We start from the raw sequence: 25992 nt of genomic DNA, 5'->3' as shown, positions 1-25992 counted from the left end.
AAGAGATAGGTGACAGCCACTCTTCAAGCAATATACCACTTCATTGGGATGTTGCACATGGGGGAAGCACACATACACCTCCCATAGGCATCAGTTTTGCAGCTCACAAGCTTGCAAGGCTGCCATGAGGAGACAGGGAATTTGGGGATACTCCCTGACTGGAGCTTGATTTTGCAACACTTCCATGATTTCCTTACTGGCCTTGAACATGGGTCAGCTTGGACCTGGTGGAGGTTAAGGCAAGCCTGGTAGGCCCAGTGAATGAGGAGAAGAGGTGGTGACAACTGATGGTCAGCTGCAGGGAGAGGGAACAAACAAGGAAAACATACCTTTGATTCTTTCCTCTCTTATTCTCTACTACTTGCTCTCCTAAGTTGGGGTTTGAACAGATATGCATGAAACAGCTAAACAACTGATAAGCAGGCAGGACATCTGTAGTTAAATTAGGTTATATTAAATCATGCAAATATGCTGCCCTAAGAAGAGTATTTTAGATGATCATTTCAGTGTTACCAACTAATAAAAGTTGCCAGTAGATTAAATTTAATGATGATGTAAAAATTGCTGGAATGATGAGGTTAGTAACAAGCCATACATTTTTTCATAATTATCTAGATGAGCCTTAAGAATGGACCACTTTGAATAATGTAGCTTTAAACTTTAAAAAGTGTGGCATTCTATATGTGGGTAAAGATAATGTTGAATATCAAAGTAAAAGAACAGGACTGAGTGCCACAATAGAATATATACATATTTACCTAATAAAAATGAAGATAACAAATGCGTTTTACTTAAGCTTCTTCAGGTTCAATCGGACTGAGGTGGTTGAAGGAAAATGGATTATACAATTAAATGCTACAAATGGATTGGGTTTAAATGTAGAATTCATCTTAAACCAGTATTAAAACAATGAGGTTTACATCATTAATTGTTTGAAGTTTGAAACTGATGTTTGAAACTACCAATCTATATCAAAGCTCCTCATTAGCACTCTTCAAGAAAAATCTTGATGATTGGATGGGAGATAGGAAATTCACCCCGGGGATCACTTCTGTGGCTCAGCTTGACAGGGGCACAGGAAAATAATTTTCTTGGGTGGCAAAAGCCAGTGTACCATTTGGCTAGACTTATATAGGCCCTAGGGCCAATAGCCTAGTTACCTACCTATGAAGCTATGTTAAGAAGTCCTATTAGTGTGTATATGTTGGACATATTAATTACAATATCTCTTTAAGATCATGAAAATGCAAAATCATGTGACTTGAACTTGAATTATAAACTGACAGGGGTCTGAAACTTTTACTTTTCTAAAACTGAACCTGAGGAAGCTTGAAGGAAAACACATTTATCTTTATTTTTGTTTAATAAATGTATATATTTTCTGTCATGGAGCTGAGCCCTATGCTTTTATTTTGATATTTGTTTTGTCAGTTGACTGAGCTTTGCTGTTGTCTTCCATGTTGTTTATTTGTTTTTATAATGTTGAGTATCCCTACAGACTGGATAATGAAATTATATCAACATATGAGGATGTTGGTATGTTAATAATACATGATATTAGGCTTGCCTGCCATGTATGAATGCAGATTAGGAACAGATATTATATTATTAAGATGATCTTTAGTCTGTTTCATATAGAAATGTTCGTATTGCTCCATTATATAAGGGCATTGGAAAGCCAATTTTGGAATATGGGAATTGCTTCTTAAATTATAGTACTGATGAGATAAATGCATTAGAGGGTGCACATGAATATTAGTTAAGATATATTATTACTTTTAAGGGTCTAAGGTGTGAATAAAGCTGTGAGTAAGTTAAAACTATTCTAAATTCATTATCAGTTGTTAAGAAGTTACCTGTTTTGGATATATAAAAGACTGAATAATAAATGATTTGAGATTACTATAAATCTTATATTTATTTGATAAGACCAAAGGGTCTATAGATAAGATTGCGCAAAAAGAGCAGGTAGAAGACAGAACAAACTATCAGTGATTAGATATTATAAAATCTATTGATATTTAAAAAAGAAACAGATTTATAGTTTGAGGATATGATATATTGGACTGTCTTGTCACAGAGAATGAATATTAATGATTTATTGTGGGGTCTAACTATTTGTGAATATTGGACATGAGGATATTGGACACTGGAATGTCAAAATTGAATTTCTTGACATTCATGTCACAAACTGGTAAAGTGTGGAGTGTGATAGGAGACCAGGATCATAATTCTCTGTGTTGAGTATTATTACAGATGTGCTTTTTTAACCTCTGAATATTTTAAAAATAGTTAACGTAGCACAACAGGATGCATAAAGGTTTTTTCAGTGCAATGTCTTTTTTCATGTTGTGCACCAGTCTTCTGTTTGACCCAGATGTTTAATTTTTCAGCCTTTTACTGTGTACATAGTATAAATTTCTACACAGTGACACAGAGTTGAATTTTCAAAGATGCAAGAATATTGCATTGCTTATATAACAATTCTTTTGCATATTAAGTCCATTTTCCAGATAATAACAATAGATGGGTATTTAATAGTCAATTGCTTTAGTGAATCTCATAATACGGATATTGAATCTCTGAACAGCCAGACTTACATACACTAATTCAGAGATTGCCATTTCACAGAATCTCCATTTTCTCTTAGGTATGTCAATCTCATAGTTAGTTTATATAAGTTTGGGGTGTGGGGAGACTTATCCCTCTGCAAAAAAAGATGTTTTTAAAGAAGAGCAGTGTTCAGTATTTGCCCTTCTCCTGCATTTTCTGTCTTTTTTTCTGTTACTTGGGACGTACCAACATTTAAATATTGACTTCTACAGAGCTGCTCAAAAGCCTTCCATTAGTTTAGATTTTACCCGTCTTCTATTATACTAAAATAAATGTGATTAACTTTATAATCAGTTTCCAAACCTTAGGCATAGATATTCCAGTTTATGTGCCATGAGGTACAAAGACGTGTCTTGTGCACTTTTGTAGTGGAGTTTATTAAATGCTGAAGCCTGCCTTGCCTTTTTGGCCTCATTGTACTATAGAGGAAGTACAAATACGTTACAATAGTGTAGCACTTAAGCGGTGCCCAAGGTTAGTCTTCTGACATGTGATGAGCTTAAATGCAAGAGAGTACTCTTATGAATAAATCAATGGTAAAATTAAAGCATTCATAGAAAGCAGAGAAGCCTCAGTAACAAGATAGAGGCAGGGGGAGGAAATGCACTATACTTATTAATGTTGTTAGTAAGGTGCTCACGGAATTTTTACCTTATTTTTGGCATGCTTTCTGAATTATGCCATGAGTGTAATTAAAACAGTCAGCATCAGACATTTTAAACAATACAGTTACAGCTTTACCATGGAGTAAGGGGGTCAGGAACCATACCCAGAGCCTTTGGTCAACATCATACTGTTTACATACCTTCTCAAACATATGAATGAAACTATCAAAATGATCCCCCTCTGTAAACTGCAGAAGACATTTGCTGACTCTTTGTGCTTCTGGGGTCCAGTTACTCCCTTCCCCATTACCTCCATGACTCTGGCGAAGAGTCAGCATCTCCTTCTCATGCTGCCTTTCCTTCTCCTTTTCCTCAGCTTCCAAGCATAGCAGTTTCTTATTCTCCTCAGCCTATAGTCTCTCAGCTGCTTCTTTTTCCAAATGCCTGGCCTCCAACTCAAGTCTCTTTAGCTCCAGTTGGAATTTTAAGTCCTCTGCAGAAAGGTTGAGCTGTCCATTCTCTGAGGGTGGTACATCTCCACTGCCAGTCTGATCATCCTCCTGGTTGCTGTTTTCTGATGCAGGTGTGACCAGAGCTGCAATCATGTCTGCCTTAGTCAGGTTTCCATGCACCAGTCCCCTAGCCTGGCACATCTCAGCCAGATGGCTCCTTGTCAGCTTTCTGTACTCCTCTGCTGACATGCTGTCTGCACTCCCTGACTAACTAAGCTAACAAAAAAAATAAAACAATTGTGATCTGAACTCTGAGTATTCACTGCATGGCTGATTTAGAGTACAAAACACCTTCAGTGATCACTGTATACAAGCTACAAGAATTCACTCTACCCATACCACTACAAGCCAATTAGTATTTGCCAACCAATTAATATGTGGTGTGGATATTCCACCACTGCCAAACAATTAATATGTGACACCCATGCACTGGCCCAGCAATCAAGGAGCCTCAGTCCTCACCACTAACACCAGTGATGGGCATCCATATAGGGAAAGGATAATAAATACACATACAGTAAAGTACAATTTCCCTTAAGAACACACAGAGATCACAGTCAGTCTGGGGCTGGTTTCTCCCTTTCTCTCTGGGTCCCCAATAAGACTCCCTACTGGCACAGCTGTAGGGTCCAGATCTCAGCCTAGTGGGCAAGCTAAAACCTCCAGCACCCTCTCTGCCCAACCAGTGCTTTGTGTCCCTGCCCAAGTAGCTGACACAGACACACTTTGAGATACGAGTTTATACAACCACTGAGACACTCCTGGGGAAGGCTGGCAGTCATTCTCCAACTGTGCCACTTTTCTGCCCTGTCTAAAAGGTAGTAGCAGCTGCCACCACCCACTAATATTTACCAGCTACCCAAAGGCCCTTAAAAGGGCGTCCAATTATTACTGTGCAATATTATTATCCAAATGGTAAGTGTAACATAACAATCAAGAGTTACTTGGAGTGACGTGATACAGCATCACTTTATACATGCAATGTACTCTTAGAGCTTAAATTATCTGTACACAAAACAGCCACAGTTGAAAGGTTTAAAACTATTTAATAATAAATAATAAAAACACAAGACAATGCTTCTTAGTACACAGTGCTAGTCAAGAGTTCAGAGATCACCGAGAAATACTTAAAATAATACAGTAGAAAAGTTCTGACATCAACACAGAAAAACACTTAGTCTAATCTTCCTATTTCCTAGCTATTTCTAAGAGAAAACACTAAAGACTAAGATCCTACTTACATATAGCTACAGGCAGTGCTGAGTTTGATGTTCTCAAGACAAAATGCTCAGAGCTCTCTGATTCTCTCTCTTTAAATTGATAACACAGAGCTGCTTCACATGACATCATTCTTCACACTTCTCTGGTGTTCCCAGGCTAACAGAAGCTACATTTACATTCTTTACACCTGGTCAGAAACCAGAGCAATAAAGGACATTTATACATGCAAATTCTAGCCATTAACTATGGTCTTAAAACAATAGGCAGGATGTCTCCCTCTAGACATATCAGCTCTGAATTTTGACATCAAAGACAGTCATAAAATGCTCGACTTAGCTTTCTCACAGCAGAGTGAACTGTTATGTTTTTGCAGTTCAATACCCAATGCATTTTCACATTTAAGAGAACAAGCCTGTGGCTTACATTAATATTTACAAATGACAGAATTATCTACAAAATTCTATCTGACTAGGCTGGCAGCCTTCACCTATCTTCACAGAGAGTTTCATCATTATTAACATATGCAGATTAAAAGAGAGGGAAGCTCATCTACGGAAACAGTCAGCCATCATTTGAGAAGCTGACTGATCGACCAGTACGTAGACTACACTGATCCCAAAGGACACCAAGAATGAGAAACATCTGCACTGCAGTACAATCCATGAGGTTGAAAGTAATGGTATAGAGGTTCAGTCCTATAAATAGTTCTTAGGATGTCCTGGCACAATATCAAAGTATCAGCAACAAAGGCAAGGAAGTTATGAGTCATCTGAGAGGAGGACAATAAAAGTAGACCCCAGAGGAGAAGGAAGCATCATCTTGTAGTGATTTCATTATTAGAGTAGTTGAACATGCAGTTAGACTGAATGTGAAATACAAGGTGCATACCTGATGCAGTAGCAGGGAGAGACAAGGTGTGCATCCTCACGACTGCAAAAAAACATGCCCATGGTGGACAGCTTCACCTCATTGTCCATGTAGGTAGAAATGATGGCATGAAAAAGGATTAAGCACAGTGAAGGATGAGTCTTAAGAAGAGAGGTGTTGCATTCTTTGAGGTCCTGTCTCTTAGAGGCATGAGTCAAGTTAGTACATCATTAGTCTGACAAAATAGCTCGACATTTGGTGCACCACTCATGACTTTGTCTAGGCTTTACTGGAGATCAAGGATCTGCTTGAAGTGCTGTGACATATACTAGCAGGTAGCCTGTGTCTTGGGGGAATGGGGGTATTGACAGTGTCAGCATAGGTAGCTCGATGATGCTAATGGTCAGAAACCAGACTTAAATTCAGGTAGCTTGAGTTCATCTAGCATGTCCAATCACTGGACGAACCAGCCCTAATCAAACAGATCTGAGAAGAGAGCTGCTGTTTCTGGGGGAGGCTGGATTTTGTGCCTGAGTATGGCCCCTGATGGTGGTCCGTGGTGCCTCTAGCTCATGTAGCTTAGGTAGACCGAGGAAAAGGAAGCATATCCAGATCACTAACAGTAGAGGGAGTGTGTGTTTGTGTTGGTGGGGGGGTAGCACTCATGCGTGAAATGCACAGATGTCACTGTACAATATACACTGAGGTAGTTAAAGGTAGCCCAAAGGGGAACCCCTCTCCTATCATCAAGATACTAAGACAACCCTTCTTTCCTGTCTGCTTTATTCTGCACACTGAGTAGAAGCACTGTTAAAAGGCAGATTGTGTGGGGTATCAGAAACAGATACAAAAAAAAAAGCATTGTAGATAATAGCATAATGTATGTGAATAACTTGAAGGAAAATGTCATGGCAAAGAAGGAAGATGCCTGTGATAACACAATAACACATGGATATAGGAGAATAAATGTGCAATGACAAAATAAAAAAGCAAATTGGAGCTAGCAAGTATCAGCCCCTGTAGTCCAGGCATGCAACTGCCTGAAAAAGTGGTTTTGTTTTGTCTTTTTCTCTTCTGCAACTGACCTTATGCTTCTTCATATTTCAGCCCTCAATGGCACCCGGCATGTGATGGCCTCCCAGAGCGACCCATGCTAAGAGGGTTTCCCTCTAGAATTGCTTTCACACAAGAGTGTTAATCCCCAAGTACAGATTTCAATTATTATGAGTCATCACATACTGTAAAATGTGAGGGGGGGGGTCTAGCAAGGAGCCTTCATACTGTAGCTTGTAAGATTTTTCCCTAAGTCCTAACTCCCCCTGACATGCTTGTTGATGTTATCTATGTGGGGATGTAATATTGCCTATGAGACAACACCCCCTGCAAGAGATGCATCTTATCCGTCTTTGCCTTACCACCTACTGCAGCACTCACTTTCTCATCATGGTCTTGGTACTGGGGGTTTAAGTAGTCATGTCCCAGCAGATACCCACATTCTGTCCCTGGAAGAGCAGAGCTTGTAAAGTTTCATCATTTCTCTTCCTCTCAGGCAGCTGCAGCAAACACCTGACATGCTAGTCAGACTCAAGCCACCTAGATCATAGTCCATGCTTTATCCTTCTGTGCCAACAGACCTGACCAATTAGTGGGTATTTTTCAAAATAATGTGTTTATTAAGACTATGACAGTGACAGTAATATGGTATACCAGGGACCATGACTGAGATGTAAACACATGATGGAACAGAATTTAAATATAATATAGGGAAGTGCTACCCTCATTACAAAGGAAGAGATTAAAGCAACAGAATAAGTGAGTGAACAAAGTGGAGATAAAGTAGTGTGGGTGATATTAGAGCCTGGAAATTACAGCACAATCCATACACTGCTTGTATATAGTCCCCCTTCTCAATGAAGAGGAAAAAGGCATAGATGGTGTCTTTTCACAGAGAAGGTGGTCCTGTTAAGGAGGTGGCTTATTATTCCAGATGTCATATGCAGCAACCAGCTACACTCTCAACAAACAACAGTCATTCTTAATGCTCTTAGGCTGCGCTCAGATAACTTGTACTGAAATTGATTTAGGAAGGTACAGTCTTTGACTTCATGTCCCTGAAGTTGATTTAGGAAGGTACAGTCTTTGACTTCATGTCCCTGAAGTTGATTTAGGAAGGTACAGTCTTTGACTTCATGTCCCTGAAGTTGATTTAGGAAGGTACAGTCTTTGACTTCTTGTCCCTGAAGTTGATTTAGGAAGGTACAGTCTTTGACTTCATGTCCCTGAAGTTGATTTAGGAAGGTACAGTCTTTGACTTCATGTCCCTGAAGTTGATTTAGGAAGGTACAGTCTTTGACTTCATGTCCCTGAAGTTGATTTAGGAAGGTACAGTCTTTGACTTCATGACCCTGAAGTTGATTTAGGAAGGTACAGTCTTTGACTTCATGTCCCTGAAGTTGATTTAGGAAGATACAGTCTTTGACTTCATGTCCCTGAAGTTGATTTAGGAAGGTACAGTCTTTGACTTCATGTCCCTAAAGTTGATTTAGGAAGGTACAGTCTTTGACTTCATGTCCCTATGTGATAAGAGAGTAAAATGATCTGACAACTAGAAATGGGAAGCCATTCAGATAAAAACCTGATTACCAGTGTGACTCACAGTCAAGTCGCCCAGAGTGTAGTCAATCAAAAGTGGAGGTTGTAAGTGTCAGGAATGCAGATTTTGACAAATACAGGGCATTGTATCCAGCACAAGGTGTTCACAGTAATATAAAGGAAGAGTGGAGATACAGTAATATTGCACTCAGGTGTGAGTCCAGTATTCAGATCGCATCAAAAGAATGGGGCCAAGAAATGTAGAGGTTCACATATGAGGCAGTACTGGAAGGCAGGGTAAAACATACCATATAGGAATTGAATAAAGAAATACAGAGGAAAGAAGAAAGATACCAAATCATTAAAAGAAAAGGAAGCAGGAAAGGAAGATATACACACAATATCCCAAAATGAAGAAATATCAGGCTGTTTAGACAAGACTGGGGGGTACGTCCTTTTATAAATATAAAAGAATAAAATGAAAGACGAACCCCAGGATTCAATAAACTCCATGTAGGAATAGTGTTATTCCTACATGGAGTGAATGGTGTTCACGTCTGCATCCCCTTCTCAACAGTGTGCCTTTCATATTAATGAAGGCATGCTACTGAGACAGATCTGCAAACATGAGCACTGAATGGGTGCAGGGGGGGGTTTTGCAGTAGTGCTTGCAGATCTGTAACACGCCCCCTGCACTCTCAAAGTGCTGTATGGCACTTTACAATGCTTCCAGTGCATGGACACTGAAAGCAGGATTGTCAATGGGAAGCAATGTAGAGGGTGTGTGACAGGAACTATAACACACCCGCTGCATTGTCAAAGTGTCGTACAGCACTTTACAATGCTTTCAGTGTCTGCTGACACTGAAACAGGAGTGTGAATGGGAAGCAGTGCAGGGTGTGTGTGACAGGAACTGTAACACACCCCCTACATTGTCAAAGTGTCATATGGCACTTTACAGTACAAGTGTGTCCTCAGACACACAGCCATACCCATCAACCTCTTAGTGCCAAAACTCTGGACAAAGGGCAACAAAGTGACGGGGAAAAAGCTCCAAAAATAGGGACATATTTTAAGTACAGCTCTTACAAACTTAGAAATTTGATAGAGTAACAGGGTTTGTTTAACATACATTTTCTGAAGTACTAGAAGTCTGAAACTCAAAGTATGCCATTGTTTAGTCTCTTCAAGCCTGAGATCAACCCACTGATTTGCAGAAAACCATGAATTTATGAGAAACAAAACAAAAACATGAGTCAAACATCTGGACAGTCTGCAAAAATTGAGACACTTGAGAGGTATGGACCACCTCAACCTTTTCCACCATGAAATCTGGATAAAGCCATGAAATATACATGGAACAAAGGTCCCAAAATAGGGAAAATCTAAAACATATTGCACATACAGGCTTAGAAAGTTGATAGAATGATAGGTAGTGCATTTCCAAATATGAATCAGCATTAGTATTCATATATGTAATTAAAGTGATTGTATTGATTTTTTTTCTGTTATAAGTGAAGTTTAAGCATAACTGAGTGGGTTTGCTTGTTGCAGCGCTTTGCTCTGCATTGCTTAAACATCTCATAGGAGCTAAATACAAATGTATAGCTAAACTCTTCAATGGCAAGATAGTGTAGTGGTTAGAGTTCTGGCTTTGCATGCAGCAGTTCATGGTTTGAGTACCAAGATATGCCCTTCAGTTTTACATAGGAAAACGTTAAATTTTTTTTCTTAAATAATGCAGTAATTGATATTTGTTAACCAGGGTAATGTAGCTGGTCCAAAATTGAAGTGTCAGTGGATTAAAACTACAATCTACTCTGCTACAGGCCCCATGAGGAGCTCAGTGTCTCTCCACCCTAACACCACTCTTAAGTATTCAACTGCGGTACCACCTTTATCATTCTTATAAGAAAAGCGCAGTCCAGGTCTGAACTGTCAGCAAACAGCTAAAATTAACTTTGAACCTAACACCACTCTTAAGTATTCAACTGCGGTACCACCTTTATCATTCTTATAAGAAAAGTGCAGTCCGGGTCTGAACTGTCTGCAAACAGCTAAAGTTAACTTTGAACCTAACACCACTCTTAAGTATTCAACTGCGGTACCACCTTTATCATTCTTATAAGAAAAGCGCAGTCCGGGTCTGAACTGTCTGCAAACAGCTAAAGTTAACTTTGAGTATGTGTCTACCTGTTTGAGCCAATATTCATTTTCCCCTGGAGAGCACTCTGCTTTGGCTTGTAAGTAGCCCCCCCCCCCCCCACACACACACACACACACACACACACACTCATCTTCCACTTTCTCTCTTATTCCCTGCTGTTAGCAAATAGTATCCATAACTGATCAATACTGTGTGTTTGTTAATTTAAACTGAGACCACAGTAGCCTACTGATACAAGGTTATCCTGTTTTTCCACCTGAGAAATGGTTAAGAAATGACTTACAGTTTCAGAGCAGTCCTTGGTCAATTGTCATTGTTTCTTAAACACAAACTTGTCTTTGTTTTGGCTCATTAGCAGCAATACAAAGAACTGCCTGCTCACACCCTTGTTCTCCCCTCCCCTTCCCCTTCCTGTTTATTACCTTAAGACAATCCCAAAGTTAATAAATATTACCTGTGGCAGGCACCATTTTTAAAACTACAACCACCCTTGTCACTATCATATGTTCATTTATTAGTTAACTCTGTTACCTGATTGTTTCCATAAAAGCAACTGAGTCTCTACCCGCTTCGCTCCCCACCCTGCCCCCTATTCCCTCCCGACCCCAGTAGTCCCACCTTTATTAGACTCACAAACCCCTCCCATCTTTCCAATAGCCAACCACAGCGCTAACCCAACACTACCTCCTCCATCTTCTCACTACTATCACTCTTCCTCAGCTAACATGTTTAAGCATACCTTACCTATGCTCACTGCATGCACTCTCCTTGTATATCTTACATCCTACCAAAGCTCCATCATTCTCCCACTCAACCACTACCACTGTACTACTACTCACACCACCACTCATGTCTCACCCTCACTCAGCTCCCCTCCCACCAGCTCAAGAACCATCCCTATGCACCCCCCACATATTCTACCAACTATATTACTCAAACATAAAGCATCCCCACAACTTAATATAGTAACCCTCCCACCATACCTATTACCCACAGAGCACAATCATAAAGTTTCCCTTATAAAAAAACACATTCAAAAACTGAGAAAACTAATAACCTCATGCATATCAAAACTAGCCCTAAATGGAGACATCCACTCCAACCCTGGTCCTACCATCTCCAACCCCAATCCTCATAATCAGACTAGAAACCACAACTTCTCCCATATTACAGCCAATAGAAAGCCAAGTGACGTCCTTCTACTAAGCCTAAATATTAGAAGTATATCCAACAAAGTCCATGAACTCCATGCCACCATAGACTTGTACTCCCCAGATATAGTCATCCTGACAGAAACCTGGCTAAAACCTCACAGTACCAGTGAGCAAATACTCCCTACAGGTTATGGCATACTAAGAGTAGACCGGCTAAACAAGAAAGGAGGCGGTGTAGTTATAATATTTAAACAGCATCTAAACATCCAGATCTTAAAATCATCAGCTCCACAAATAGGCAATGAAGAAATAATATATACCAACCTCAAAATAAGCCAAAACAAAACCATCAACATAATTGGATGCTACGTCCCACGTGGCCAAAACATCCCTCCACTAGAAAACCTCCTCAGCTGGTCTACGCACCATCTCCCCCAAGAAACTATCATTTTAGGCGATTTCAATATTGACTGGCAATCCTGTTCTGGCAACCCTCCAACCCATCATGTAAACCTTCATGGCCTCACCCAACTAGTCTAGTCGTCAACCAGGATAAATAAAAACTCCAGCAAGCACACTACCCTGGATTGGATACTAGTCAGTAAGAGCCCCAGTCATATATAACAAGCTGCTTATCAGATAGCCTCAGTGATTACTCCCCAACATTCCTACTCAAAAAATACCTATACCAAGCTAAACCTGTCATCTACTGTCAAATACGTAAAAAACTAAACTTTAACCCACTCGCATTCATCTCATCCCTCAAAGAATGTAACTGGCATCGTCTAAAGTACCTCAGTCTTGATGACGCAGTTGAATTTTTTAACACTACCTTCCTGAGCATCCTTAATTACCATGCCCCCATAAGACTTTCCAGAATCAAAGAACAACCCTCCCCATGGCTACAGAAAACCACTAAGTCAGAAATGAAAAACAGAGATAAAGCCTGGGAGCACTGGTGCAAAACCAAAACCCCCTCAACTAGACAGAAATTCCTAGAACTATGCAATTGAGTCAAAAAGCTAATAAAACAGGACAGATTCCAATACTACCAGTCTGCCCTAGACTTCTCCCAACACAGCCCCAAACAATTCTGGTCCTCCATAAACTCCATCCTCCACCCAGGTAAAGTCAGTACCCCCTCCTCCTAACATCCCTCACTCCTCAGAAAATATTGCTACCTCATTCAGCACACACTTCACACAAACCATACTATCTCTCGCTAAACAACACAACCTACCTCCCCTCCAACCCACACCTTCAACTAGTAATCTCCCCACTGCCTTCTCTTTTTCTCCTGTACCTACCTCCAACATAAAAAAAACTCTTAACTAAACTTAAGCCCACCAAATTAGTAGCAGAAAACCTCTCAAGTGAATACCTACAAATCACAGCTGATACTCTGGCCTATCCAGTATCCATCTTGATTAACCAGTCTCTGTCAGAAAGTTACGTTCCCACACTGTGGAAAGTATCACATATAGTTCCCCTCCACAAAGGTGGACCCTCCACAGAACTAACCAATTACCACCCCATAGCTATTCCCTCTCCACTCTCCAAAATACTAGAGAGATGCATACACTCTCAGGTCTCAGACTACCTGCTTACTAACAACTTCCTTTCCAATACTCAGCATAGTTTCCGACCAAACCATAGCACCACCACTGCCTTACTCTCCTTTACTAACACTATCCTTCAGCTTAAAAACAATGGCTATCTCTCCTCTGCTACTTTCTTAGACCTATCTAAAGCATTTGACATGGTCCCACACAAACAACTTATCTCTGTCCTCAATAACCTATCCTTCTCACAATCAGTCACCAACTGGTTTCAGAGTTACCTGTCTGACCTCCAACAATCCGTTGTATGGCAGAATGACATATCTCCCCAACTACCTGTCTTCATAGGGGTTCCCCAAGGATCCATCCTTGGACCCCTACTCTTCTCTGTTTTCACCAATAATCTAGCCTCTGCCACCAAACATGGCACACTCATACAATACGCAAATGAATCAACCATCATCTGCTCAGCCTAGTCCCTACCCAAACTGCAAAAAGTCACACAGGAAGCCTTTTCCTCTGATGAAACTTTGTTATCCGATGCTCAGTTAATACTCAACCCAAACAAAACTAAACTACTCATCTTCTAACCCACCATACATACTCAAAACAACTCTCACTTTAACATCACAGCAAAAGACAACACCACTATATACCCAACTGAACACACCAAATTGCTAGGAGTGGAAATAGACAATAAACTAAAATTTGACATTCACATATCCATGACCATAAACAAGTCCACAAAAAACTAGGAGCGTTATACAAAAATAAGCAACTTCTCACCAAAGCAGCAAAGATTTCAATAGCAAATTCCCACCTTATCTCCACCCTACTTTATGTCTCTCCAATATATACCAACCTAAGGCAATGTGATCTAAACAAGCTAGAGACCTGCTACAACAAAATCACCAAATTCGCCACAGGGGCATCCTACCGTAGTCACCACTGTCTCTCACTTGCTGAACTGGGCTGGCTTGAATTCCCTTACCGCCTTCAATGGTATCAACTCTCACTCACCCACAAACTAGTAAACCATCCACTAAATGTCCCATCCCTCCAGAATCTACTCCAACCCTATCGCAGCACCAAACCACTAAGATCCAGCAACAAAAATCACTTGCAGATCACTAAAGCCAATAACTCTGCTGGTGAAGCACTATTCTCTTGCACCATAGCCAAATTATGGAACTCCCTCCCACCGACAATTACCTCCATACCATCATGCACCCACTTCAAAACTTTACTAAAAGTGCACCTAAAAACATGCTGGCTATGCCCTTGCAACTCCCACTCTAATATCACCCACCCCATCCAACCACTACCTTTCTTTCCACTCCACTAACTACCTTGATTATAGCAAGCTCAGATGCTCATAAGCCTAATACTTATTATACAGCAGGAACTTCTTATTGTAACATTTGTTAATGTCTGTTATATACTTCACAGATAAAGATTCTAGTTGTCTACTGATGTACTATGTTCTTCATATGTAAATATGTTGCAAGTAATTGCTATGTAAATTGTTAATCGCTATGTAATCCAATGTAACTACTGTCTGTTTATTTTAACTGTGGAGCTTTTCTCCCTGGGCCTCCGCTGAAAATGGACCTACGTCCAGTTGGACACTCCCGGTCAACTAATATAAATAAATAAATAAATAAATAAATAAATAAATAAATAAATAAATAAAAATAATATAACATGTGAAATCACCCATGTAAACACAAGTGCCCCATACAGTATAGTCACACCCCAAGGTAATGTAATGAAAGCACATAGGAAGACATTGTGTAAATTAAATTATGTACACTTAATAATATGCCAGTAATGATTAATTAATTTGCAATTCTGAAATATTTTTTAAATGATAACTGAGCAATGCTTATCAGTGCTGAGCTCTGCTTAGCTAGTATGAGCATTGTTTAGAAGTCTCATTCTAAGCAGAATTCAGCCCAGCTGAGTGGATGTGCTCACCGCTAAGCACTCCACAGCATTTACCCCTTTAAGCACTGCTCAACTCAGCTTAATAGGTTTGTGCACTGCTGATATGTGCTCAGCATTTTTAAAAATGGTCCAATGATGGCAAAGGGCAGGAATATGGCCTTATTTAAACTGCACAGGTGGGAATACAGCCAGAACCTGTTGTAGTTTGATCTCTGCAGAAACTATGTCTGGTGTTGGAGAGGGAGCATGCTTTCGGGCGCAGCGCTGGGGTATCTTGGAGACCAGGGTTATAGCTGGGCTCCTTGTTAAAGACCATGACCACAGACTGCTGCAGGGCCAGTACCAGGGCTCACAGTACAAAGCAGAGGCTGGGACCATCTGGCACATGATCTCACCAGTGCTACTGAAATCCCCTGAACTGGTGAGCCAGTACAGTATCATTATGCTGACCTAAAGCATAGGAAGGGGGTGCTCTTGGACTAATGGATCCAAGAAGCTCATGATGGGGATGCCCCAGTAGTGAGTAATTATCTCACCCATATCAGTACCAAAATATAGCCTGAGTATGTGATAGACATGTATGCTTAATGTTTTTTCCCCTACAGCTGCAGAGGAGAGAGCTAGTAATCTTGAGGCCCATGCTGACAGATTGGCGAGGTTGCAACTAGCGTCTGGTGAGTACAGATTTATCTTACAGTATATAGTGTAATAAATAAGAAGGAGTACATTGTTTACTTGTCAGTAGGTATAGTGTGTTCTGAATGTACTGAATAAATAAAAAGTTTGTCAGACCAATATTGAGCTACAGGATATGCAGTAATACTGAATGTTGAATATCAACTGTAAGAAAGCACTGGGTCATGATACTCAAGTAAAGATTTATACCACAAAATATTGTGTTTAATCTAGTTTGTTGTTGAAGAAATAGAATGTGTAAAGCAAGATGTAAATGAAATATGAAATATGTCCTGCACTAACATCTGAACCTTGATTAGTAATGTGAAATGGATTACAGTGTGTCCCCTGCAGCATTGCCTTGTGTTAAACTTTGCATTTCAGATGGATGTAGTCCTGAATGTGAGTATGCTGATGCAGGCAAGTATGAGAGTGTAATAGGTGGGGACTGCAAATATATGATGTCCAAATGTATACAGGTCGGCAACCCAGCACCCTGCTATACTCTGTACAGATAAAACATATTCACATCTACTAGGGGCTAAATGTGTACACCTGCTTTCAAAGGATTAATACACAACACAGTACAAGAGCTATCTGTTAGGCATGTATGTTCAACTGTCACTACAGTCTTTGGTGACACTTCACTTAGATTACAAGGTCAGACTGTCTAACCAAATGAGTTGTAGGCAGAAATTGGTGAAGCAAGAGACAGTGGTTCCCCAGTAGCCCAGTGTGTTGAGAAATAGATATGTTTTTCATTTTTGCACACACAGGCCATGGTTTGAATCCAGGGAGTGGAACTAAGATGTGTGAATATTTGCAGACAAGTAATCTTGAATATGTGTACAAATAGTCAGGTAGTGTTAACAGATATTTTCTCCACAGGTTTTACAGGTAAAGAAATGATTGTAGTAGCTGTATAATGGGCATACTAATAAGCTTTGTGACCAAATGTTCCACTGTCCAACCCCATGCTTGCAGAAGACTGCAGGATATGTACATACACCATGTACTTTTCCCGATACATGTCTTTCAAGCATCACATTGTCACTGCTAGTGATCACTGTTGCCAATAACCTTGGACACAGATATAAATCTAGTTGGAGAATGCCAGTAGCACACACACACACAACATCAGTGCAGGCTACACCTTATTAGTCATATATGTAACTCTGACATATACGAGTCCCCTCCAGTCCTGTACCCAGAGTACTCACACTTTGGCTCATATCATTCCAGCTTGTCAGTTTTACAGTTATGTATGTGATACAGAAGCTATGGGCCATAGGTAGATGTAAAGGAAGGGCAGTCCTGTAGAGTATTGAGCAATACTGTTGTGAAAAATAGAGGCCTATACAGTTGCTAATGGACTTTTTTTCTCTCCCCCCACACGTTATCTGCAGCAATAATTATAATCCGTATACTATGGGTATGTTGCTCTCAAAATCTAATGTTGGGACTTGTGTTCTATTATTGTTCATATATTTAATTGTTTACATATTAACATACCTTGTTCAAATACCATTCATGGTGGCCTATTGCCATACATTTAACTGGCATGTGTTCTGTTTGCTATACAGTTGTGTGAATGCCACTTTTCTGCATTAATTGGAACACCCATGCATGCTGTTATAACTAATTTGGAAATGATTTCTTCATGACTAACCAATACATTTTGTAAAACCTCAACACCTTAACATGTTTGGGAAGGCCGATCCCAGGAAATCCAGCTGTCCTGCCTTATCTGGCCATGGCACCAGCCCCCAGTACATCTGGGACCCAACCCGGAGCTGCCCTCTCCGCTGGTCCTGCACCACCCTTGGGTAGAACTGCCTCAGAGAATGGGGCCCATCCCCCCTGGGTGCGGGCTCAGAGAGGAACTAGTCACCCATTAGACATTCCAGAGTATGGTGTGCAGGCATCTGCTCAGAGTTGAATGGATGGCTGAGCCAGATCGAGGGCAGACTGATGCACCTTGAGGGGCAGCCTGCTCCTGTTGTCCAGCCCCCAGCACAGCCACCTTCAGGGTCATGAAGATGCAGTGGTGACTGCAAATGAGTGGGCATCTCAGTCCCACTGTATCCATTTGGAGGCTCATGGGCCTCTGATTCCCAGCCGCCCTCCATGTCCAAGGTTTTTACCCCCTCATGTGTCATATACTACCCCTGTCTGCTGTCTTATGTGTCTTGTCTGTCTGTGAATGCAACCTATCTTACCCAGCCTACCTCCCCAAACATACCTACAGCCCTTCCCCAACATCCCACTCTCACCTTAAAAAAAAAAAGGCATCTGTCCCGCAAACAAATCATTGCTCCATACATAGCTCTACATTTTCCCCCATGTACAGTGACGTAAATCAATCTACCCTCAAATTACTCTACAAATGTATGTTGTGAACACTCCTCCTTGTGGGGTATGAGGCTGTAAATTCCAAATTTTCCACATCATTCACAGCTGTTACTGCAGAAGAAATGTAGAGCTATGGTCCTTTCCTACACCCATCCTGCACATCCCTAGCTGCTTTTCCTAATGTTTTACCCACTGCTTGCCCCCATTTCACCCATTTCCTATCACCCTTTTGAAATTAGTGTGGGATTAAGCTCCAATAAGCAGCACTAAGCGAAGCCAAGCAGGACTAAGCATCTTTGGCATTGCTTAGCATCACGCAAACTCATGCAAACCCACTTGCAACTGCTTAAAACTGCTTTAATCACTCTATCTCATTCAGCCACTGTTCTGCCTAGCAACAAAATAATCAGCCCTGCCAAGTCTTGAACACAGGACCCTGTGTGCTGCAGTCCAAGCAGCTACCACTACACCACATGAGCTGTGAAAATTATTACTGCGTCAGTCAATCTATCATGCATTATGGCCATCTAACATTAGGGAAGAAACTATGTAGAATTAGTAATGATTTTATATACATGTGTATGTATGTATATATATATATATATATATATATATATATATATATATATATATATATATATATGTTCATAGGTTCATAGGTAGGTACTAGGCTATTGGCCCTAGGGCCAATATAAGCCTAGCCAAATGGTACCCTGGCTTTTGCCACCCAAGAAAATTATTTTCCTGTGCCCCTGTCAAGCAGAGCCACAGAAGTGATCCCCGGGGCTAATTTTCTATCTCCCATCCAATCATCAAGAGTTTTCTTGAAGAGTGCTAATGAGGAGCTTTGTTTGATATAGATGGGTAGTTTGTTCCAGAGTATGGGAAGTCTCTGGCACAGGAATCTATCCCTCCAGCATGTTCTGTTTATTGTGGTGACAAGGTTTAGGTCCCTAGAGCATGTAGCTCGGAGGGATTGGGATTTTTTTAAGTGGAGCATGTCCAACAGCTCTGGGTTTGACATAGCTTTGTATGTTAGGGAGAGATCACCTCTGAATAGGAAATATGTGACAGAGCAAAGCTGGAGTTTTTTGAGACGGTCTGCATAGGGCATCTGTTTGAGGCCAGTAATCCTCTCAGTGAGGTATTTCTGTGGCCTTTCCAGTTGTTGTAGATGTCTTGTGAGGTACATACCAAAAGGTGAGTTGTACTCTATAATAAGTCTAATGAGTGATGAGTAGAGGGGAACAATGACCTCTTTTTTCCTGGATGAGAAACCTTTTGTGATGAGGTATGCCATGTAGAAGGAAATGTATATATATATATATATATATATATATATATATATATATATATATATATATATGTGTGTGTGTGTGTGTGTATCATGAAGTGCAGGCATACCTCTCAACCTCTTAGTGTGAGAAATCTGGACAAAGCTTGCCAAAGTGACGGGACAAAGGCCCAAAAATAGGGACATATTTTAAATATGGATTTCATAACATTAGAAAGATGCTAGAATAACACGGTTTGTTTTAACATATATGTTCTGAAAGATTTCAAGTCTGAAACACAAATTCTTGTCATTATTTAGTGATTCAATTCACACATCTTCCCAGTGAGTTGTCAGAAATCCGCAACAGTTATGGGGAACAGGCTACAAATATGAGCCAAACATCTGGTCATTCTATGAAAATCTGGACAGTTGAAAAGTATGAGTGCAGTCATGTAACATTAGGGAAGTAACACTGACAGCTGCCAACCATTTTACCAGCACCTTCTGAACTTCAGTCAGACCAGCACAACACTACACCAAACCAGCTCTGGGGAATTGTTCATGTATTTGCAAATATATCTTGCACTACAGGTATGTAACTGAAGGGAAAAACAGACATCAGTGAGAAATTGTCTACCCACAGCTATTTGCACTATAGTCAAACCAACATGCCAGTAAGCTGACTGACCTCTAGAGTATAACAACTGTTTGAACAAACATATCCTGATTACCAGTCACACACTACTCCTATATATACTGCCCCAAGTCACAGTGTACTTGGAATCCTGCGGTTTTAAGGGACATGTCTCAGTCTGCCCCTACAAACATATACAGCTGATAGACCACCAGCAACTGTAGCAGCATGCACAGTCAGATAGAAAAGGTTCTATGACACTCACATCTGCCCCTCTCCCTACTCAGCCCAACAAGCATTTACACACTACACTGCTACACACTTTTGAAAGTCTGTTAATGACCAGGCATACATAACTCTCAACTGCACAGATTTCCACAGAATGTCCAGGGTTTGGCCCCATATTTATTGCCTCTTCCTCATTACATTTCTGGGATTCTGCTAAATCACTGGGATGGCATCAGGAGTGACGTAAGTAAATAATGATATACTATACCTCTGAACCTCTTAGTGCAAGACATCTGGACAAATCCTGACATACTTTGGGGGGACAGAGGCCCAAAAATAGAGACATATTTTAAATATTGGTGTTATACACTGAAAAGTAGCTGGAGTAACAGGGTTTGTAGTAACATAAATTTTCTGAAGGATATGAAGTCTAAAACACAACTGGATGTCATTATTTAGTGACATCAATCCCCAGATCATCCTAGTAATTTGCCAAAACAACATCAGTATGAGGAACAGACCAAACAAAAGAGGCAAACCTCTGGAAATTCTGCAAAAATCTGAACAGTTGAGAGTATGTCATTTACATATCAGTGTCAGATTTCAAATCATGCAGAAAATGCATGTCCAGACAAACCCTGTTAATCTAGCAAGTTTCTAACTGTATAAAAGCAATACTTACAATCTGTCTCTACTTCTGGAGCTTTGTCTCCCATTCTGTTGGGCTTTCTCCACATTTCTTGTGGTAAGAGGTTGACAGGTATGCAGGCACAACATGCAAAACTATGGACATAGCACATCAATCCAAACAGTGGACAGTATTTCCACCTACTCTCTTTGATGCTGTAGCTCCCACACCTCCATAATCTCCACCTCACATGCAAGGAAAAGGGGCAAGGCCAACACGAAGAATTTAATTATAGCACTGTGTTACCATGCCATTGGCTAATGGAAAGACAACACAACTGTTCTGGATGCAGTTAGCAAGTGGGAGACACCAATTGGTGCAAAGGCCATCACCTAATCATGAGCATTACCTACAAAATGCAAGCTGCTGCCTATGCAAAACAGGTCTGCACCTTTCTATGCAAAGACAGACTGTGACTACAGAAAGCTACACTTCTGGATTACTCTGACAAAACACTACAGCGCTGTAACGGGTATGTCAAACAAGCATGTAATGGAATGCAGAAGGGGCAATGCAATAATGGGAAATAGGAAGTCAAACAATAGGTCTCAACAAAACTTGCTGGACTAACATGTTGCTGTCCAGCACCTATGGCCATCCCTACTGGCTCTGTCTGCAGTGACATAGATCACAGCTCTGGCCCCTGAGTCACCCCAGCAAAGGTCGGCTCACATATGACTACTACTGGAGTGTCTGTTGTCCAATACTGACTGTGACACTGCTAGGCCAGCTACCTGGGATGTTGTAAATTTCATATGTCACCTGTGAATGCTACTATGATACATATGCTTGTCTTACAAATGTAAGAGCCCTAGATAGGGTATGTGCATAGTAAACAACTAGAACAGAAGTGTGTGTTGAACTTTATGTTATATACTGAGCTTATACATTTTAACTGTCCAGAGTTTTGCAGACTGACCACATGTTTGCCTCATATTTGTAGTCATTTTCTCATACAGTTGTGTTTTGTCTGGGAAATCATGGGTAAATCAGTAAAGACTGAAGTCATAACATAATAACATACATCTGAATGTGAGATGTCATATCCTTCAGAGTATTCCTGTGAATGCAAACCCTACTTTGTTATCAACTAAGTGTGTTACAGCAATATTTATAGAGTGTCACTATTTTTGGACCTTTGCCCACCATTTATGTGTGCCTTTGTCCAGATGTCTTGCTCTAACAGGTTGAGAGGTATGACTGAGCTGCAAGAATGTAAAGACAGTGTGCCATACTGACAAAGAACAGAAATGTATAACAAGTATTACCTGTGCAATGCATGTATTAATAGTAGTAGCTGGAAGCCTCAAACATACAGAAATGAGTTTCAAAACATAAGTTAAATATGCTGTACTTGTTTTACAAATATGCAGTCTTAGTTTCAGTGCATCAAACAGACATAAATGTCTACAGGTACAGGTTGTTATATTGCCTTGAAACAGGAATAATTACTAGTTTGATTATAATTATTAGGTTGAAATTGGAAAAGTGTTTAACTGTGTTATGACTTTGTGTCCAAGCCTAAACCAAATATTTATATGAGCACATACACAGCTGTATGGACTCAGCATACCTGACAGGGCAAAATCATCCCCCCCCCCAATGTAGAGTAAACTTTTGTGATGGACAGCAGCAATACACAAACTCCATAATAGGTGGAAATATTGGCTGTACAGGGCCAAGAAGGAGCAGGCACCAAATTGGAAGCAATCTCACCTTTGTCTGATCAAGCAAATAAGGTCACAGGTGAATTACTCTAAAGCTAACTTTGAGTGCAAATTGGACACATCCACCACGGCCAATCACAAGGCCTTCTTCACATATGTCTGCAATCTCAGAGACAACACCACATACACATATGCTATAGATATACCCAACCTGCTGTGAAAGGTTAAGTGAAAACCTCACCCCCCCTGTCCCCCCATCAGTAAAGGAGGACATGCACAACACCTGCCCCCCTCTCCTCATCATCAGGGAGCAGGTCTGTAATGCCCTCTTAAAGGCAACAAACTGAAGTCTCCATGGGACCTGCTAACATCCCTGGCTGCATCCTACATGAATTCAGGCATGAGCTCTCAGCTCCATTACACACTGTAGTCAACCAAAGCCTGAGCACCAGTATTATCCCATCTGCATGGAGGACAGCCATTGTCACCACTTTACACAAAGGTGGAACATGCACTGACCCAGCCAATCATATGCACATCAGCCTACCTAGCCTGATCTGCAAGACCATGGAAGGCATTATTAAGGACCTTATAAGCAGGGACATCGGCAACCTCAAAATGCTTGAGCCCACACAATTTCAGAGTTTGGTATTGTCAAAGGGAGATCAGGCCTGTTAAACCAGGTCAACTTCATTGAAGCGGTCAAGAAACACAATGACTAGGGGAAGAGAGTGAACCAGGTCAACTTCATTGAAGCGGTCAAGAAACACAATGACTAGGGGAAAAGAGTGCATACTGCCTACCTTCACCTAGCCAAAGCCTCTGACAATAATCCACAGTTGGCCATAATACATAAGCCTACACAGCTAGGAATCAACCTGTATGTTACCAGATGGGTAGCTAACTGGCTCAATGACAGTACCCACTCATTCAAAGTAGTGAAAGCCACCTCTAGTAGTAGACCCTTAAAGAGTGTTGTACCCCAAGGATCTGTCTGGAGGCTGGTACTATTAGGGATATACTGTTCTTAGGTGCAAGAGAAAAACAGTGGACTGAGGCTGACCATGTTTACAGAGGACTGCAAGCTGGTCACTGTCTTACATCCCCAGTAGTGATGTGAGCATCCTCCAAGACCCTTACCCAAAGTAATGACTGGTGCCAGACTCATTGCCTTAAGCTGAATGCCAGGGAATGCATCATTATCCCTGTTGTGGCAGATGTCTTCCACACTAGTTATGACCGTAATAAAAATGTACTGAGCATGCAATCAGGCATGAGGTGACTTGTGCACCAAGGTTGATAGCAACCTGAGAGTTTCTTACCGTGTTGGCACCATTGTATGGAAGGCTGTCTACATGGCCCACTTCACAAATAAGGGTATGTCATTCTGGAACCAGGAGGTCATAGCATCCATGTACTCCTCCCTTATCAAACCCATTACCGAGTACAATGGCTCATTTGGCATGTGTCATGCCAACCACATGCCGCAGTTGCAGAGACCAGGTTCCTGACCAGGAAAATTCAGGGTCTGCAACACCTATCCTGTACAGATAGGCTGAAAGTCTTGTCACTCTACTCAATCTCATACAGACTGATCACAGGTGACATGTGTCTGGCTAACAAACCCATTCCCAAACCAGCCGTGATGGAGTTTCTGCATATCAATAAGACAAACACCACTCATATAACCCGCATGCATGGCCCTCACCTGGTCTGTGACATGAATAGTACTTGTCGGGATAAATTTGTGTCTCAAACAATGCACTGTCTGTAAAATACACTCCCTCCCTATGTCTAGCAGAGTACCTCTCTAGCCTTCTTTAAGAAGAAGCCAGATGACTGCATGGGAAACACAAAAGACACCCCTGGGATCCCACCTGTGTCCCAGTTGGACAGGGGAAACAGGTGCTGAATTTGAAGGGACATGTGCAAAAATCTGGGCTAGATTTATGAGGACATCTGGGCCAATAACCTAGTATCATCCTATGAAACTATGCACCTAGTACTTTACACATTTCCTGCGTGTATTGCAGACTGTCCTGCATTGTTATCATAAATGAATCCCTGTGAGTCTGAACTGTGTAGTCACTGCATTGATACAGTATTTTCCTGTTCCTTTATTAATTATTATCACATATTGCTACACCTTGTTATTGAGTCTTGTCTGTATAGCACTAAGTCATCTTTTAGAGTACTTGCATATGCACGTGGTGACACTGTAGAGCTCACTCCAGTAGCTTTGGTCTTGGTCACACTTACCATTTTGCTAATAGGCTCATCACACAGTAGGATTTGTCACCCTTTGTTTTGGGCCTTACAGTAGCTGTTAAAGAGCTGGATTGTGGCAGTCAGAACTACCTTAAAGTCTGGTCGGAAGGGTCCATAGGTAGCAAAGTTGTGCCAGACTTTAACAGGAGTTTGTGAGTGTGTGTGTGTGTGTGTGTGTGTGTGTGTGTGTGTGTGTGTGTGTGTGTGTGTGTGTGTGTGTGTGTGATTCAAAACTCAAATAGCAAAGTTTGTGTGTCAGCTACTTGGCCAGGGACTTGAAGTACTGGTTGGGCAGAGAGGCTGTCAGATGTTTTGGACTGACTGCTGTGCTGAGATGTTAACCTCATAGATGTGCCAGTGTGGAGTGTTATTGGGGATGTGGAGAGAGAGAGAGAGAAAGAGAGGAATGATCCCCACACTGGCTGTGACCTCTGTGTGCTCTGAAGGGTAACTGTACTTTAATATGTGTGTACTTGTCATCTTGCCATTGTGTACATTCCTCACTGGTGGTAGTGCCAAGTATTTAGGCAGCGTGATGATTGGGCCAGTGCAGGGGTGACACACTGACAGTACGTACTTGTGGATACAGATGGCATATTACATCATGTACTGTCATTGAACCCCTCTCAGTCTGACAATGTCATACAGGGTTATTTCACAGATTGTCGAGGTCTCCTTGACCATTCTTGACATACTCTGCCTAGGTGAGTGCTAACTCCACACCTGTATCTGACTGCCTCACACCTATGGCTATCACCTAGTGACCCCTGCAGCAGGATAGCGAGTTATAAGTAATAGTGGGTAGATGCTGGCACTGGGTCAGCAGCAGTGCATACATTTTCAGCATACAATGTAATGGGAATGGATACAGTACCAAATACTCAGGTACCATTACTGTGCCCCCAGGGGTCTGGCATGCCACAGACACATTCCTCAAAGTATGTGGACAAACATCATGTATTGTTCA

At 41.1% G+C, this 25992-nt stretch overlaps 1 protein-coding gene across 1 annotated transcript in view; it reads left to right on the top strand.

The window, feature by feature from the left end:
* LOC122787830 (solute carrier family 12 member 2-like) overlaps positions 1 to 25992 on the top strand; it is a 1020929-nt gene that overhangs the window by 350271 nt on the left and 644666 nt on the right. The gene's annotated exons all lie outside the window — the stretch shown is intronic.

The sequence above is a fragment of the Protopterus annectens genome, chromosome 13.part0 (genome assembly GCF_019279795.1).
Source record: "Protopterus annectens isolate FY-2018-M chromosome 13.part0, PAN1.0, whole genome shotgun sequence".
In the NCBI taxonomy this organism is placed as follows: Eukaryota; Metazoa; Chordata; order Ceratodontiformes; family Protopteridae; genus Protopterus; species Protopterus annectens.
The sequence above is the reverse complement of the archived record's forward strand: the minus strand, read 5'-3'. Positions and strand labels throughout refer to the sequence as shown.